The 19,863-nt window shown below is 41.4% G+C and overlaps 2 long non-coding RNA genes across 2 annotated transcripts; both read right to left on the minus strand.

Moving 5' to 3' along the window:
* Positions 1 to 8,961: 8,961 nt before the first annotated feature.
* LOC137041984 (uncharacterized) lies at positions 8,962 to 15,599 on the minus strand. Its single transcript, XR_010898195.1, has 3 exons — positions 15,482 to 15,599; positions 10,404 to 10,472; positions 8,962 to 9,145 (listed from the first exon to the last, which is right to left on the minus strand). It is a non-coding gene; the product is annotated as an uncharacterized lncRNA (long non-coding RNA).
* A 276-nt stretch (positions 15,600 to 15,875) lies between these two features.
* LOC137041983 (uncharacterized) lies at positions 15,876 to 19,639 on the minus strand. Its single transcript, XR_010898194.1, has 3 exons — positions 19,504 to 19,639; positions 19,327 to 19,406; positions 15,876 to 15,977 (listed from the first exon to the last, which is right to left on the minus strand). It is a non-coding gene; the product is annotated as an uncharacterized lncRNA (long non-coding RNA).
* Positions 19,640 to 19,863: the final 224 nt, after the last annotated feature.

The following is a 19,863-nucleotide window of genomic DNA, read 5'->3' on the forward strand; positions in this document are numbered from 1 at the left end:
AAATCATTGACTTAAGAATTAACAATTAGAATTCTATCGGAAAAACAGCACAGTCATTACGTACTTTCCCAAATGTGATGCTTATCACACATAGATTTAGCAATTAATATGCGTCAAATTAGTTTCGGTGGTCTCTCAAGGAGTTTTAAGATAACCACAACAACGCCATTGGAAATATTTGCACAGGCTTGTTGCAAATGATACGAAGAAAAAATAGTGGTACAACTTGTCCCGGGTGAAAGGGGACAATTTTGACTTTGTCACAGACACGCAGGCTCCCACGTCAACACATTCTCACACCCAACTCGTCACATATAGACGCTTGACCCGGACCCCTTGTCGTTGTCGTCACTTTTCAACGAACTGGGCGTACCTTTATCGTCAATTTTCGACGCGCTGAGTGCTCTATTCATTTCAATGAGAAACCTTTGGCGTCATAAACAGACACATTTAATTCTTTGCGTTTGTCAAAGCAGACATGATTTTATTAATATTTAACGGCTACTTTTATATTTTGGAGCAACTAACCCAACTCCTACCCTAAACCTACCCACATCTTAACAATATAAAACACATACCAGGCAAATAAATGTATTTAAGTATTTATTGCTAAATCTGACCAAAACAGTATAAAAGTATTAGCTCATGTTGCATTCCAAGTCTTCTGAAGTCATACGATGTCTTCATGTCAAGAACAGAGTTGATCTTGATGATTTAATCGCTGAAATGATGATCCCGCTGCCCCGTGAACGAACTCATTCATATCTCATTCAAATAATTCAAAAGACTCCTGAGCATCACGCAATCGGTCACAAGCATAGACAGTAAAAGAAATGGACACAGCGACCCTATTGACGTCAACAGCTAAATAATGAAGTCAACCTAGGGGCACTCACTTCCTGATGGCTGAGCGAACTGCGCAGGCTCAGACTGAGCTTGAGGACGGAGATGTGATGTGAGCCTCCTGTCTGACAGCTGTAGGTCTTCTAGTAGTTGTGGAAAGTGAAAGCTGAATCACGTTGTTTAAATATTTTCTCCCGTTGCTTTTGGCTCACTATGGGCTTCTCCCCATTCTTCCCCCTTGACTTTATCAGACTTTATGTCTCCATGTCCCCCCGACTGTCTCATAGACAGTAAAAGATTGCCTGCGAGCGTCTCCTCAGGTCTATACGGTAATTTCTCAACTGTGCGACAGAGTCGCGTTGGTTATGACGCAATCGTTAGCCTATTTTTTAAAAACAGCTTCTACGGGGCGATAGTGTAAGATACAAGGTAACGGAGCCTTTTATGCGTTGTCGTGTTTCTTTAGAAATAAACAATGGACAAATGGAGTCTTTAAACATCTCAGATGTAAAGATATTCACTGTCAAAGTGACTCAAAAATGAATGGGAGTCAATGGGATGCTAACAGCAGGTGATGGCTTGGTTAGCAATGGCAGCCCCTAGGGGTGGAACGCTCTCCGAGCGCTAGATTACCCACTTGGTCACAAGACACACGAGAGCCAATGACATTTTACAATCAATGCTGACGTAATGACGCAATTGGTCACAAGACATATGAGAGCCAATGCAATTTCACTATGAAATCTGAAGTACGGGCGGCAATGTTTGAAATCTGATGTGTTCATGATCTTCGCGGATGGAGATCCTGATCGCTTTTGGGGATTTTCTTCATGCAAATCAATCGTTTGGCCTCGGAAAACTTGGATTATTTAACTTTTTTGAATAACTTGTGGATGCAGTCATATGTTATATCCTGTGTTTTATATCATGTTCACACAAATGGGTAGGTTTAGGGATGGGGTGGGGTTGGGTTGGGTTACATGTTAAAATGTGTCTAAACAGCGTAAATAAAATAAATGTAAATGAAATCATGTAAAAAAAAATGTGTCTAATTAGTGTAAATAAAATAAATGTAAATGAAATTATGCTTGGTGATTTAATTGAGAAGCACACTCCAACATGTCATAATGGCAAAATTATAAACCAATAAATAATTTCAATAAATAAATAAAAAAATAAATTTCACCATGACGATAATATTCCAATTCCCAGTGCGTCTGTGTATGACGCCAAAGGTTTCTCATTGAAATGAATGGAGCACCCAGCGCGTCGAAAATTGACGATAAAGGTACGCCCAGTTCGTTGAAAAGTGACGACAACGACAAGGGGTCCGGGTCAAGCGTCCATTTGTGACGAGTTGGGTGTGAGAATAGGCTTGTTTGAGATGAGCAAAATCTGCGCAGAACCGTTCACCGGTGATCAGCGCGAGATGCATGCCGGTTAGAAATGTGTCCGAGGGCGGTCCGCCTTGCTCTGACGCAGTGGCGATTTCTTTAAGACTGCAAGGGAAGCTCGGCTTCCCTTATAATGTCACAAAATTAATGGTCAAATATGTACTACTGTATTAACATTTTATTGACTAAAAATGCGTTAGAACACGTGCATCTCAAAGACGAGTTCGTTCAGAATCAAGTTACATATAGCAGGTCGGCTGATTTGATTTCCTTCTCATACCCGCAGCGTCACAGTGCATTTCCCTATTGAAGCCCAGCGTCCATTGACTTCAATGGGGCTGCTTTGAACGGTTTTTTTCAGCGCTTCGAAACTAGACGGTCATTGGATAAACGCTGCGATTATGTCCCGCCCACGGACGCTCAGCGCCTCTGGGAGTGAATGGAGAGTGGGCTAGCCCGGACTCCGAGCTTCTGCGTGATGATTGGAGGGTCTGCATCTCCTTTTGACTGACAGCGATTCTGTACTATAAGGAATCACTGAAGCGCGCTCAGTCCCATCGCGGATTTCTTAAGTTCAGTCGAAATAAAAGCTGCTGCAACCTATTTCTTTGATATTTGCTTGGCGAAATTGCTTATTTTTCATCATACATTTCACACAATTATACACCACATTCCTTGTTTCAGTTTTACAGAGTTTAATATTTTTTTATAGCTCTGCTGGCCATTGAGAGGACACTGGTCAAGTCACTTGAAAAGACTCCTAGTTGGTACGACAGGGTCAGAGACCATTTTCTTCAAAGGGAACGTAGGGCAGAATTTACTTTTAAATAAATAGACAATTTTATGATGTAGGCCGAAAATGAGCTTCCCCTCTCTGACAGACCAGTAGCCGCCACTGCTCTGACGTCATGCTGACGTACGTCAAAAATCTTTTGCGAGCGAAAGGCGGATGTGTCGGATTCTGCAGTCGAGCGCAGTTGCTCTCCACCGACTGCGCTGGCCAAAAGCACGATGGGAAACGACTTGCTGACGACACAGCTTAATGCTTATTGGTTTAAACAACCGTGATGTAAGGTTGCTTTTTAAAATATTTGATTTTAAAACTCTGATATCATGTTTTAATGTGTATAAATTATGTGTGAATATTCCCAAACTCTCGGACAGTGCGATCTCTCTGTGGGTTATGTGATTGTTGTCATATTAATAAAATATATAAAAAAATGTGTGTAATTCAAATAAAAATGCTTGATAAACAGGCCTTTTGAAAGGAAATAAATAACAAAAACTTTGGGTGTGTTCATAATATTATTTTCATATAAAAACAACAGAACTTAAATTACATCCAGTTTATCAGCAACAGAGCGCACGAGTGTGAATCCCGCGATATCCACAACTGATCTCGCAGGTGTCTGATCCACTACGAGAAGAGAGAACTGTCCGGCTTGCCAGCACTTTTTTCACTCCTCCCCTCACTGCAGCCGCCTAGTCTCGCCTTTATTTCAGGCAAGGCAAGGCGCATCTCAAACGATAGGCTTGTTTGAGATGCGCACGTACGCGGGAAACCGATGAGGCCCGAAGCGTTGTTAATGGCGGGAACACAGCATCGATTTCCCCAGAGCTGCGGGTTCGGAATGACCTCGGTCGTCCACCCCCGGGAGGGCCAGCTCTGAGCGGTCCTGCCGCAGCTAGGACTTCTGGCGAGAACGCCGCCTCCTTTGCCAAGCTCCCTCGGGAGGGGCGCGGGAAGCAACGCTCTCTTTCTGCGCCTGTCTGTGAGCGGCGCTGGCGGAGGGCCGGGACTGGCCACCAGGGACCTCCCTCCTGGCTACAGGAGGCCCCTGGCGGCGAGGGAGGTACTGCCGGAAAGCCGCCGACTGCTTCCTCACCTCCTGGAATCTCTCGACAACGCTATTGACTGCGTCGCCGAAGAGACCCACAGGAGCTATCGGGGAATCCAGAAGGAAGGATTTCTCCTTCTCCTTCATCCCCAATAGATTTAACCAGAGGTGTCTCTCCACGCACACCATGCCAGCCATAGAGCGGCCGATGGCACGGGCCGTCTCTTTGGTGACGCGGAGAGACAAGTCGGTAGCTTTCCGCAGCTCAGTAATATCGTCCGGTGACGGACCCTCTCCCTCATCGAGCTCTTTGAGGAGCTCAGCTTGGTAGGCCTGCAGTACCGCCATGGTGTGCAGGCAACTACCAGCTCTCCCGGCCGCTCGATATGCCCTGCCCACCAGGGACGACATGTCCCTGCATGGCTTGGTGGGCAGGACAGGGGCTTTCAGGGACGCTGCTGCCTCGGGAGACAGATAGCTCGCTAACGCCTCCTCGACGCAGCGGCCCATAGCCAGCCTCAGCCGCGCCCACGACACACCCGAAATCGAGGACTGGGGGTGTCGATAAGCGCGACGAGTATGGTTTTCCCCAGGATTTGCACAATGAGTTGTGCAAATCCTGGGCTGTTTGCCATCCTTGCCGTTTGCCATCCTGAAAAACGGCAAGCCCCTGCGTGGCGGCTGAGCACGCTTTTTGAAGAAGCGTCCATCCAACCTGCTCAGAGGCTGGACTTCCACCTCTTCCTGTGGCCAGTCGATATTAAGTTTGGCCACAGCATGTCAGCACATCCACGAGCTCTTCTTGAGCGGGAGAGTGAAGAGGTGAATTCACCTGCACTCCGCCCGCCTCCAGGCTGAACTGATCTGACCCCTCGGAATCAGACAGCATCAGCACTGGGTTGTCGACCTCGTGGGAAGATGCCGCGGCGCGGACTTCCTCACGAGGCGGAAGAGCGTCTGAATCATCGGACGAGGATTGGGAAGATGCCTCAGCATGCCCGCCTCCCGTCGCGAGATCCAGTTGTGAGCCCCAGGATCTACGCCACCGCGTTGCCTCGACAGACGCGGGACCGGATCCACGGGACTCGTGAGCCTGGCCACTCTCGGTGAACACGGCCAGCCATGAGTGCAGCACCCGGAGCGGCAGCCTCTCACACTCGCTACAGGTGGCACCCTCAAGCGCCGCCTGAGCGTGCTGCGCCCCGAGTCACTGCACACACAGCTGGTGTGTGTCCGAGCCCGTAATGTAGCGCGGGCACGGATGAACACACCTTCTGAACTGCTCGCTTGCCATGCTTATAAAAGACTAGTGACAGACAACAGTAAATAGACAAAAAATATTCACACAGAGCGCCTCGCTGAAGAGCAAAGACTGTCTTTCGTTTGGGGCGGGGCCTTCTTATAGCTTCCGCATACGCCGTAGCCCACTACGTCATGACGTTGCACCAATCGGATTGGTGGCTGATTTCATTCATACTTCAGAGCCGTCACGCTGGGGGCGTTCCCAGAGTGTCGTCACTCGACGACGCAGTGTTGAGTTCCCTCGATAAAGGGAACTCAAACCAAGACCATTCACCAGCATATCAGCATTCTGTCAAGTTATTACTCTACTGGTTGCTCAATAAACCTGATTCACTTACCATCTTGTCTCCGTAGACTCTGTACCCTGTAACAGACTTGGCATAAGAATTATTTTTTTTTCTTGTTTATCTGAAAATAATTACAAAGAAATAATAATAATAATAATATTCACAGACTAGGCTTAAGCTTTAGCTTAGGCTTGAGCGGTTTTACCTTGCCAGCTGCCATATCACCCTGTACTCACACTGTGGTCTGTGTGGGTCCTAATACCCCAGTACATTTATAAGGACACTATACTGTTCAAAAAGCACCGTCTTTCGTATGAGATGTTAAACCGAGGTCCTGACTCTCTGCAGTCATTAAAAATCCCAGGATGTCCTTTGATTAAAGAGTGGGGGTGTAACCCTGGCATCCTGGCAAAATTTGCCTATTGGCCTCTGTCCATCATGTCCTTCCAATCATCCCCATATCCTAATAGGCTTCATCACTCAGTCTCCTTTCCACCATAAGCTGGTGTGGGGTTGGCGTTCTGGTACAAAATGGCTGCTGTTGTAGCATCCAGATGGATGGTGCACATTGGTGGTGGTTGAGGAGATTCCCCCTTTTCATGTAAAGCGCTATGACTGCCTAGAAAAGCGCTAAATAAATGTAAAAAAATTATTATTATTATTGAAAGCAACTTGCGCTGATATATCTTAAAATATGTCAGTGCCATTGTTTTGTCTCAAGTTGAACAACAGTAATGTTTTTTTTTATTTCTTTCTAATGCATGTTTATAAAAGCTGCTAAATGCCATAATTTAACGAATGCCTATTCTGGCCCAATCAAAACCCTGTCTGTAAAGCCATGCCATTATGGCCCAGTGGCTTCAAAATTAGTTTTTAAAGTGTTACTGCTATACTTGTTAAGTGATAACCTGGCTTTTTAGAGAGATAATTTCAATATTTTGGGTGAACTATGTCATCTTTTAATCACCCTCATGTCCTTCCAAACCTGTATAACTGTTTAAATATTTAAGATACTTTGAACAACTGAACAACATGTGTGAGTAAATGCTGAAATAATTATATTGTTTTGTGTGAACTCTTTATTTAGTAAATAGAGTTGCAACACAACTGATTTATTAAAATCTGCAACATAATGCAGAATTATAATCTGACCCTCGCTGATATAAGTGACGTCCATGATTTTAATCAATGTTGGAAATTATCATTTTAAGATTTCCCCCTTCTGAACTCCATGTGACAACACACATGAGAAGCAGCATGTTCAGATTGAGGGCCTTGTAAGTCTAAGTTCATATGAAGACTTCAGATGCAAAAGCCTCTAAATCTATCCGACGTTTTTCTTTAAAATAAGCATTTTTGTCAGGCTTCCATGTATAGGTTTCTACTTAATTACTGGTACTTCTGAATGGGCTGAGGCTGGGATTTATTGGGTTTAAAGTGAAAGTGTTTTCTGTATATGCAGAGAGCATTCATTCAGTATCGGTATCTTATTTTTGATCGAAATTGCTTTTAGAAACTTTGCATCTGAACTCTTCATATAATAGTATGGTGGAAGAAAAAAAAGGTTATTAGAGATCATTAAATTCCCATCAATAACATACCTCACCACTATTCCTTATAACATACAACAGAGAAATTACTTCTCAAAAATGGGTGTAATTCTTGAAATCATTGTCTTATGCACAATTAAAATTGTCGGAAAAACAGCACAGTCAATAGGCAGTTTCCCGAATGAGATGCTTATCACATGTTTTAGCAATTAATATGAGTCGATTTGGTTTCGGTGGTCTTTGGAAACAACCAACTGTCTCTCTCAAGAAGTTAAGATAACCACAGCAACGGCATTGGAAATATTTGCACAAACTTGTTGCAAATGACCCCATTAAATACAAATCCGATTCCAAAAAAGTTGGGACACTGTTCAAATTGTGAATTAAAAAGGAATGCAATAATTTACAAATCTCAAATTTATATTCACAAAAGAACATATCAAATGTTAAAAAAGTGAGACATTTTGAAATGTCATGCCAAATATTGGCTCCTTTTGGATTTCATGAGAGCTACACATTCCAAAAAAGTTGTGACAGGTAGCAATAAGAGGCCGGAAAAGTTAAATGTACATATAAGAAACAGCTGGAGGACCGTTTTGCAACTTATTAGGTCAACTGGCAACCTGTCTCTCAGAAGTCAAGATGGGCAGAGGATCACCAATTCCCCCAATGCTGCGGCAAAAATTGTGGAACAATATCGGAAAGGAGTTTCTCCGAGAAAAATTGCAAAGAGTTTGAAGTTATCATTATCTACAGTGCATAATATCATTCAAAGTTTCAGAGAATCTGGAAAAATCTCTGTTTGTATGGGTCAAGGCCAGAAAACCATACTGGATGCCTGTGATCTCCGTGATCGGCACTGCATCACATACAGGAATGCTACTGTAATGAAAATCACAACATGGGCTCAAGAATACTTCCAGAAAACATTGTCAGTGAACACAATACACCATGCTATTCGCCGTTGCTGCCTAAAACTCTATAGGTAAAAAAAGAAGCCACATCCAAACATGTGGAGCCAATGCTCATTTAAAACGGACTGTGGCAAAGTGGAAAACTGTTCTGTGGTCAGATTAATTTTGGAAAACTAGGATGCCATGTCATCCGGACTAAAGAGGATAAAGACAACCCAAATTGTTATCAGCACTCAGTTCATAAGCCTGCTTCTCTGCTGGTATGGGGTTGCATGAGTGTGTGTGGCATGGGCAGCTTACACATCTGGAAAGGCACCATCAATACTGAAAGGTATATCCAAGTTCTAGAACAATATATGCTCACATCCAGACGTGGTCTCTTTCAGGGAAGACCTTGCATTTTCCAACATGACAATGCCAGACCACATACTGCATGAATTACAACATAATGACTGTGTAGTAGAAGTTATTAAGCATAAATGAATACGTTTCAACCACAAAATCTGATGAGGTTTTGTACCTTTTCCACTTTTATCTCGGTCCCGGCAGTGGAATGTTTGGACAGAGATTTCCACCATCTTGTTTTTACCCTGAAAAGTGTATTGTGCATTTTCTACCACCAGATGGCATGCAAGAGTGTCTATTAATGAGGACAACAGGTTTAAGTTTAGCAGAATTAATTTTAGGTGCGGCAATCCCAAAACATAATGTCCTCATGTGTGCATGCACGGGCTCAGAATGGAAAAGTAAATTTCACTGCTTGCAAGTCAAGTCATCTTTATACATAGGATAGCACTTTTCACAATACTGCTTTAAGTGCAGTGCAATGAGGATGCAAGTGACATCTGCAGCGCAATGAGGATGCAAAAACGGAAACAAATGAATAATCAATTAACAAGAACATCATCAACAGTTTCGAAAGAGTATAAATGAGAAAGGATGTTTTTTTTTCACATCGGATATCTGATAAACAGACTTGACTTGTCGCTTTTGGGGGCCGCAACGGTTGGTTTTTATCTAAAAAAAAAAAAAAGAAATTGCAAAGCATGCCTGCAGAGTAAATCGATTTTTTTTAGCAAGTTAGCCACAATCGGAACAAAAAAACACTAAGGGTGAGACACATGAAAAAAGGTGTTAAAACACAGGCAATAAGAAACAGACTACATATCTATAGATAACAATCATTTGAAAATTTGAAAATCTATTTGAAAATCAATATTACTGTTAGATAATTCAATCAATAATTCACACAAAAATAAAGCAAAGTTCTAGTGCTTCTTCAGCTGTAAGCAAAGTTTAGTATCAACCACATCATTTTACTAAAGTGTGGTTTATAGATGTCAGAGATGCTTGAGAAAGCAGAATGTTTCAGAAAACATGCCAGTGCTTGTGCTGAGGACATGGTCTGAAACAGGAAATCTGTCTGACTGAGCTGATTTGAGAAATATTACGAACCAGCAGATGCAGTAAAGGTCATTACGAACCAACAGGTGCAGTAAAGGTCATTACGAACCACTACAGACCACACTAAGGAAACTTTGAATAGAAATTGCTCACCAAAAGCAGCTTGTTGTAATGCTCTCAAAGATTCTAACGGAGTGGCAACAGTAACTTCCAGTCTACTAATTTGATTGGCCAGGCAACATTCCAAGATTGATCACGTGTTCAATTTGCATAACGTATATCATAATATTTCTGCCATTATTTAAAGCCAGAATACAAGCTAGTTCACACAGAGAAATATCTCACTGTTTATATCACTCCGCTTGTCTGTGTTTAAAGGTGCCCTAGAATGAGTTGAAACAATATGTTAAATTGTTCTCTGATATCTAAGTAGAGGGTTTGCGGCTTATTTAAGGGTAAAAATGGTCCATATACAGTTTTACAGGTCCATTTACAACCCTATACATTTTCCCTAGGTTGTAATGCTCTGTTTTTGCCTTATTTGGAAGGGTCATGAATATTAATGTTGAGCTCTGCATTTAGGCTTGTAGACATACGAGTTCGACTTCATACAGTTCTGCACAGACCGATCGGTGGCTGACTTGCTTTTAATTTTCACCGCATGACATTGATCACGTGTTTTCCGTGTTTATTCTAAAACCTTCCGTTCAGCTAATGCTCGCAAATAGTTTTTTTTTTTTTTATAACAGTAAAACCTCTTTTCGTGTACTCACAATGTTATATTGTGTCATGTTTATCATAATAAAACTAGAGACAGGAGACAGGACTTGAAGCTAACATTGGATTTGGACATGCCTTGATGCCTTCCTACCTTGAAATGTGTCCTCCGAGGGCAGCATTTTCCAGTTTTCATGGTCCAGACGATCTCCTGAAGTTCAAACTTAGCAATAGAAAGGGGAAAAATTTTGCGTTAGGTGACTTTAAATGTGACTTTAAATGTGGTTATGGTATTTTGGGTATTTCTACTGATCTAATGTGATTTTCATGCTCAACCATTCTTAGGGTTTACAGAGAATGGTCCGAAAAAGAGAAAATATCCAGTGAGAGGCAGTTCTGCGGGCGAAAATGCCTTGTTGATGCCAAAGGTCAGAGGAGAATGGCCAGACTGGTTTGAGCTGATAGAAATGAAACAGTAACTCAGTAACCACTTGTTACAATTGAGGTGTGCAAAAGAGCATCTCTGAATGCATTGAGCATTAAAGAAGATGGGCTACAGTTGCAGAAGACACCCAACAGTGCCCCTCCAGTGAGCTAGGAACAGGAAACTGAGGCTACAATTCACACGGCTTTTGCTGTGGTATTGCTATGTAGCATAGGGTCTGCTACTAAATTTAACATATGATTGTCTGTAATGTGATTCAATCTTGAATTAACAAGGGTACAATTTATGCTTAATGCTTTTAGTAGCAAGTACAGCTATGTGCAAACACATATTTTATTTTCAATTCGGATTTAGGCCTATATATATGTAATATAATCTGTACTTTTAGATGGACCGAAATTCAAATTATCCTTCACACATTTACAATTTCTCCACTGCTGCCTTCCAGCCTATATGATCTTGTAAACAAATAATTGCAAATAGCAATAAATACTATTTACACCGTATTAATAGCAACTAGATTATATTTACACTTAGTGAAAATAACATATTTTCTTAGCGATAGATGATATTTACACTGTGCAAATAGCCGTAGATGCCATTTACTAAGTGAAAATATTCTATACACCATATAAAAGTAGCAGTACTTTGCATTATGTGTAAATAGTAATTACATGCAATTTATTCTTAATTTTGACAGATACATACTCTTTGCACCTCACCAGGATGCAGTAATAACGGAGTGTAAATTATTATTTTTATTTAAATTATTAAATGGATGCCGACGTAAAGGGACACTATAAGCCCTCCCTACACCTATCTCTAACCCTACCCAATAAATGCTTTTATTATAATTAAACATTTTGTTAGGCACTTTATTTCCACATTTAGAACATTTTCTTAATTTTTATTGAAAGTAAATGCCTATTCGATGTGATTTTTGATGAGAAATAAGAAAAGAGCAAGCTCTGCAAAAGGCGGATTCAAACCTGTGTTAATTGCATCAACAATGTTTGATTAGCCATCCGCTTTACTGATTGTGCCGCTGAAGACGTTAAATCACAAGCGTTTTTTTTTAAATCTTGTTTGGCACAACCAGGCATTGTTAGGCAGCTACTATGAATGGCACTTGCCAACAAGGCACACTATTTGCATTTAGTGTGAATAGACACAATGTTAAATTTGATGCCAATAAAAATGAAAAAATCATGATTAATACCATAGTGAAGATCATATACAGAGATTGGACTGTCCAAGTATTCACACATTCACAAATTTAAAAACAATGTGAGAATACTAATGTGAAGTGAATAACCTGGCACCTAGGAACTGTTAGTGGGTGGAATATATTAGGCAGCAAATTATTCACCTCAGAGTTGTTGTGATAGAAGCAGTAAAAATAGGCAAGTGTAAGGATTTGAGCAAGTTTGATAAGGGCAAAATTGTGATAACTGGGTCAGAGCATCTCCAAAACTGCAGCTCTTGTGGAGTGGTCCCTGTCTGCAGTGCTCAATATCTTTCAACAATGGTCCAGTCCAAGGAATTAACAGTGAACCAGCAAAAGTGTCATGGGCGGCAACGGCTCATTGATGCACGTGGGGAGCAAACGCTGGCACGTGTGGTTCGATCAAACAGACGAGCTACTGTAGCTTAAATTGCTCAACAAGTTAATGCTGGTTATCACAGAATGGGATCAGAATACACAGTGCATCGCATTTTGCTTTCATATAGCTGCAGATGGAAAAAGCAATGGAAAAAGGTGGCCTGGTCTGATGAACCACGTTGTCTGGGTGCATGTGTGTCGCTTACCTGTGGATCACATGGCACCAGGATGCACTATGGGAAAAAGCCAAGCCAGCAAAGGCATTGTGATGCTTTGGGCAATGTTCTGCCGGGACACCTTGGGTCCTGCCATCCATGTGGATGTTACTTTGACACACCCTTTCATGGAAATGGTGTTCACTGGTGGCAAAGGCCTCTTTTAGCAGGGTAATGCGCCATAAAGCAACAATAGTTCCGGAATGGTTTGAGGAGCACAGCAACAAGTTTAAGGTGTTGAATTGGCCTCCAAATTTCCCAGATCTCAATCTAATCGAGCATCTTGAATATGCTGAACACATAAGTCTGATCCATGGAGGCCCCACCTCTCAACTTAAATGACTTAAATGATCTGCTGCTAACATCTTGGTGCCAGAAACCACAGCACACCTTCAGGGGTCTAGTGGAGTCCATTCCTCTACGGGTCAGGGCTGTTTTGGCAGCAAAAGGGCCAACACAATATCAGGAAAAGAGTCATAATGTAATGCTGATTGGTGTACATGCTTTATTTCTAAATGGTTAATAATAATAACTTTTAGTTTTACGACTTTGCACTACATATATAAGATGGCGTAAAGGTTATGCATATTTGGCGTGCGGTCCATGGAGAGGGCTCCAAGATCGGATTTTGAAGAGCCTAGTCTTGCTCTGGCTGGGATAGTAATAATCAAAAGAGAAAGGAGTTAGGGGTGGTTGAGGGATGCTAGAAAACTGTTGTGGAGCAGAATTAAGTTGGCTGTATGTCTGAACATATTCCTCCTGATTGATGTTAATAAAACATAATTTAAAGGTGCAGTAGTATTTATGACGATCTAGACAGAAATGCAATATAATATACATATGTTTTCAGTGGTGTATAAAGACCGTACATAATGAAGTGTTATTTTTTATTAACTTATAGAATGAATTTGTCTACATACTCTCTGCGGGTCCCCTTACAGTGTCACTATTTTGCGTTGCCATCTACAGTAGCCCTAAATGGACAAACGTTTATACAGAGCACTATACTCTCTTCTGACTCAGACAACGACATATTTGTCCTGTTTCGGCCACCATAGCTTCTCTATGTGCTTCAAAAGGAAGGGGGTGAGTCGTGGGCCGCACTCATGGGTCTATATATCACATAACAGTCATAGGACATAGAAAACAACTGACGGAAAAAAACGCGGACTTGGCAACACAGTGCAGTTGAGTTCTGTTGACATTTGACAATTCGTCGCTTCGTTGCTCTGATTGGTTGTTGGTCTATCCAATTGATGTCTTTCCTGGTTCGGTTGAAACACGCCCCATAATCACAGCCCAATGGAGCAGTTTCAGACTCATATTCTGACTAGAATTGAGTATGACCACGTCAGGCTACAGCCTCTCCGCTATGCTTCTAAAATTTACACATAGCACCTTTAAGAGAGTCAGATATTGATAAAGTGTGACAACACTGACAACATGTCTTATTAGAGTATCTATTAAAAGAGCTCATAAGAATTATTGGATCTGGAATCTACAATGGCCACACTTCATGGCTCTGATTCACTAAAATCAACCAGCTAGTAAGAGTCATGTGTTTGTGAATTAGATTATGAATCATGAATCAGACTCCACTAGTTACATTACACAGTTGTTTTTAGTGAAGGCTGCAAGGACAGCACAATTGTAAGTTTTTATATGTTGTATTGTATTGCTGTTATTTTTGGGCACACAGTTTTGTATAACTTTAAAGACAGACTCGAAGGTTCAGCAGCCACCAATGCCCAGGTGCATAAACAGCGCAGACGAAGTCAGTCAACAGTGCAGTTTTAGTCATCTACGTTTAGTTTTTCGTTTTTTCTTTAAGAGTGTTCATATTTTATAAGTAAAGGGTTTATCTAATTTAAAGCCAAAAAGTGTAACTAATTAGCCCTTGGCTAACTGCTAGTTGGTTAGACTAGTTAGAAGACTCAGTCTTAACATAGTGGTAGAGTTTATGCAACTGGACCCAGGGTCTACAAGTTTGAGGTGTGGTGCTGTTTTCTACACACTTAGTTCTTTATTATTAGGGGCTGATAGACTAAGATGGTTAGAGTATGGTAAAGAAATAGCTTTTCTCTTCTCAATGAATTGCATGAATTAGCTTTGAAGCTGATCTATGTGTGAGTATGTGCAGTACATGAGATGACACCTTTCAGGCCTTCAATTGGGGAAAATAAATAAGTTCTAAACAAAATCTGGAGATGTTCATGATAAATCTGGTTTTCTATGAAATCACTGTGTTCAGCTTTGTCATTATCATAAAAATTGCAAGTAAAAGTTTAAATCTATTAGGACAACTATACATTTATGTGGTCACTCCCTTTACCTTCCAACAAATTTGTAAAGATCGCCCCTATGTGGTCGTTTAAGGGACGACATTTGATTTAAAACGTTTTTTTAAAAACCAATAGCTCTGACTTATGTCTCCCTCTGGTGCAATTTTGGAGCAACAACGTGTGACTGTAACTGATAAGACTAAATAAATAGTCTGTAAAAAGTCTAAAGGAAAGTTTAACATGAATTTCAGAATAGGCTGCCCATTAAACCCGTTCACTTTAATAATGCATGAGAGCCACAAGTCTGTAAAATACCTGATGATGATGTTCAGCATCTTTCAGCATCATTTGAGAATGATCCAAGTCAAATTTTTATTGACACTAACCTAATAATACAGTTTATACATTTTTTACATCATACCTCTCCTTAACTGATATTTTTCAGGTTTAAAATTCTGGGCTATTTGCATTGTGCTATTTTTTTCTTTGCGCTAATATGCAAATAGTTGTTAGATACTATTAATACATTGTGCAAATAGTGTCAGATACTATTTGCACATTAGTGTATTGTAGTAGACTTCAGTCTACATTATAACAATGAAGTAACAACATATTCAGTCTATATGATTATATATTTTTAAAGGGATGGCTCACCCAAAAATGAAGATTTTATGTTTATATGCTTACCCCCAGGGCATCCAAGATGTAGGTGTGTTAGTTTCTTCAGTAGAACACAAATTAAGATTTAAACTCCAACCATTGCACTGTGCCAGTCATATAATGCATGTCAATGGAGTGTGATTCTATGAGAGTAAAAAAAAAAAAAAACAGTACAAAAAAACTTCAAATTAAACCCTGCGGCTCGTGACAACACATTGATGTCTTAAAGGTAGGGTAGGCAGGAATGATCTAAAACACTTTTGTCAAAATTTGTTAAAACTTTCTTTATATGTCAATACATAATTAAAATGTAAGTATTCTGAAAAAGAGAGTATAAAAAAAACGAGTGACTCTAGAATTTTTCTTCTGCAATAAACACCGCTCATTATTTTTGTTCAGGACGAAACAAGTGATTAGCTTAGGCGATGGTCACTCTCTCTCGCTACCATGGCTACCACCGCGCTACAGGATCCGCCCACGTGCGTGCACCCATTTGATTCGAGCAGTTCAAGAGACACAAAACCTAAGCAAAATAATGGCAGAGAAAGAGCATTCAAAATTCACAGTGCAGGGTTTTGCAGTCAGCGAAGACAGTACAATAAAAGGCAATGCACAAAAAGTCTTTGGATGGGGAATAAAGGGGAATAAAGATCAAATGAGAGGGTGTGTGCGTCAATAACAGTGATGAGTGAAAGAGAGAGAAACAGGATCATGACTACATATATATATTAAAATTTTTTACGTTGCCCCTTTTTTACATTTGAGCCCCTGTCCCTGAAGAACTCTCTGCACGGCCCTGCTACAAAGACAGCGAGTGAGTGTCACTTGTGTTGCAGGAGTAATTTTTAAATAGTATTTTGCAGTTTAATATTCACAGACACCATATTCGGCTTCAATCTGGAGCCCCGCGCTTAGATTTATACGGAAGCGACTGAACGCAGCTGTGGGTACCGAATATAACTTTACTCGGGAGTCAGCATTACTGATACTACAGAAATGCTGGTATTATCACATTTTCCAAAAGAAAACTGATGGGAGGAAGAACCGCTGACAAAGATGATGCCTGCTCTGTCCAAACAATACAGTTTGATTAAATGCTCCTTGTCAAACATTTCAAAACAATTCTTCCTCTCCTGAAATATTTGCGCAACTAAGCTGTTTTTGTGTCGTGATGTTCCACCTCAGTTTACTAAATAACCATCTGTTACATGGTGTCAGAAGTTGTTTTCACAACCTGAAGGAACAAGAAGCAAGTGCCTAAGATTAAAAGTGAGTCAACAGTATGCCGAGTATGCCGCAACATCCTAAGCAAGAATGACAACAACGAGAGCTGAGGGGACAGCACAAAGAATGCAAAGCATTCATGACGCAGCTCAGAAAATAAAACAGATGGATTCCTGTAAAAGATGTGGGAAAAGTCCACAGCACCTGTGGAAAATGTGTCCAGCCAGAGAAGCAGAATGCAGAAAAAAGGACATTTTGCTGCAGTTTGCCCCTCAGGTCTCATTGTCAGTTCAAAGACTTGAAGTGATATTTGACAGTTCTTATGAGTCTGCTTTTTTGGGAGCGATCCAGACCCAAAAACAAGAAAATATGTGGCAACAGAAAATCCTGGGGAATAAAGATGGGTACATTTAGCACATGCTTGCAGAAGGACAAAAAGAGGATTCGGAAGGATATATATGTGGTAATGGATTTAGTGATGCCGTTACTGGGATTGCCTGTAATCCAAGGCTTACAGTTACTTCAGCAGGTAGCCAACATACATGAACCTGGTGAGCAGTACAAAGCAATGTTCCCTAAAGTCTTCTTGGGTCTCGGGAAATTAGAGGGCGGCTACACAATCAAACTGTCAGAAGGAGCTGTTCCGTATGCACTATCAGTCCCTCGACTAGTACCTCTGCCGCTTATGGAGAAAGTGAAAATGGAACTCCACAGAATGGAAGAAATGGGAGTCATTTGACACTCGAAGAGCCTACCCCCTGGTGAGCAGGAATGGTCATTGTACCAAAACCCGAACAGAAGTATTCAGATTTGCGTTGATTTCACAAGGCTGAACAAAAATGTGTGCAAAGAAAGACCATATACTATCAGCTGTGGATGAGACTTTTGCGCAGCTAGAGGGAGCAGCTGTATTTTCAAAATTAGACGCCACATCTGGGTTCTGGCAAATACCCTTAAACGAACACTTTCAGCTCAGAATTGCACAGATCGTTGCAGGAACGACTGGAACTCGTTGCTATGCAGATGATATCCTAGTGTTTGGAAAAGATGAGAAAGAACACAATGAGAGGCTGTGTGACGTGCTAAGAAAGTTCGAAAAAGCAGGACTGAAACTGAACGACAAGTGTGTGTTCACAGTCGATAGAGTGAAGTTCCTAGGACATGCTGTAAGTGCCCAAGAGTTCGAAGCAGAAAAGGACAAGATTAAAGCCATTGTCAATATGCCTGAGCCACACAATGTGGAAGGAGTGAGACGCTTCATGAGTATGGTTAACAACGTCAGGAAGTTTTTACCTCATCAAGCCACTGAGAGAACTGTTAAAGAATGACAGGACCTGGACATAGGATGCACAGCAGAAAGAAGCCTTTGAAAAGGTAAAGAAAGAACTCCGCTCACCAGCTATACTGACGCAGTATAGTCCAAACAATGAGACTGTAGTTTAAGACGATGCTTCATCCTACGGTCTTGGTGGAGTGGAGACCTGTTGTGTATAACTCAAGAAATCTAACACCCATATAGACATGATATGCACAAATTGAAAAAGAAACTCTTGAGGTAACCTGGGCATGTGAGCGGCTCAGTGCATATCTGTTCTGGAATTGGAATTTACGATGCAGACCAACCATAAACCCCTAATATCTCTGTTGGGCAACAGACCAATTGATGACTTACCTTCAAGAATTATTTTGTTCAGACTGAGGTTGCTCAGATTCAGATACAACATCATGCATGTCCCTGGAAAACAACTGGTCACTGCAGATGCATTGTCACGAGCACCAGCTGGACCTGAAAAATCAACAGAAAATGGAACATTGGAGGATGAGTGCAGAGTTTTTGTGGATCTCATATGTCAAAAAATCCCTGGGACAAATACAAAACTGAAAGAGATTCAGGAAAAGCAGAACGAGGATCTAACATGCCAAAAGTTGAAATTGCATACACTAAAAGGCTGGCCAGAACATCAGAAATCAATGTTGGAACATCTCATGCCATACTGGTCTCATAGAGCAGATATCCATGTAGCTGATGGGATTCTACTGAAAGGAGAAAGGCTTTTGATTCCAAAACCCATGCGGAGTGAGATGCTTGAGAGACTTCACCAGGGTCATCAAGGAAGTATGAAGTGCATTGCGAGAGCACAGCAATCTAAATGGTGGCCTGGTGTAATAAGAGACTCAAGAGAGTTAGTGGAGAGATGCGACATCTGCTGTCAGCTTTCACAGCAGAAAACAGAGCAGTTGATGCCAACACCATTACCAGCGAGACCCTGGCAACGAGTCGCAGCTGCTATCTTTCAATAGGAAGGAGGCCATGGTTGTGATTAACTACTTCTCAAGATACATCGAGTTTGCAAACTTACCAAAACTCATAACAGCAACAACAGTGGAAAGGCTGAAGGTCATTTTTGTCAGGTTTGGAATTCCTGAAATACTGGTGACAGATAACGGTCCACAGTTTGCATCATGTGAGTTTGTAGAGTTTGCTTGAGACTACAATTTTGAACATGTTACAAGAAGTCCACGTTACCCTCAGAGCAATGGAGAGGCAGGGAGAGCGGTGCAAACAGTGAAACAGATGCTAAGAAAGAATCAAGACCCACAGAGAGCTCTTCTGGCCTACAGATCGACATTTGCTCATGGGATCTTACCTGTAGAACTCCTTATGGGAAGGAGAATAAGTTCAACGGTTCCAGTTCCACCTAAATTTCTCACACCAAGATGGCCAGATCTGAATGTGTTCATAAGGAAAGACAGGATGTTAAAAGAGAAACAAAAGGGAACATTCAGGTCCAGACACAGAGCGAAATATCTACCAGTCATCATACCTGGACAGAAGATTGGGACATCAAAGACCACTGGAACAGTTCAGGGAAAGCATCAACACCCAGATCATATCAGGTAGAAAATTGAGCGTAAGCGTCAGTTCTGGCAGGCTAGGTAGTCAAGACGCTGCTAACGCTATTTGGTCTCATCAGCTGTTTCTGCTCAGCTGAGATGCATCAGTGCATCAGCTTTTCACACTCCCCTCGCTGCTAATGGCCATGATATAACAGTGCGCATCTTCAAACAGATTCAGTTCGCTCCTAAACTGCTGTTGCTAGCTCTTTGCTGCCCACCACCTCCCCAGCTCCTCCATGTCGTGTATAACGTGGCATTTTATTTTGTCATCGTTGCTGCTCTGTTCA

The sequence above is a fragment of the Pseudorasbora parva genome, chromosome 15 (genome assembly GCF_024679245.1).
Source record: "Pseudorasbora parva isolate DD20220531a chromosome 15, ASM2467924v1, whole genome shotgun sequence".
Lineage (NCBI taxonomy): Eukaryota > Metazoa > Chordata > Actinopteri > Cypriniformes > Gobionidae > Pseudorasbora > Pseudorasbora parva.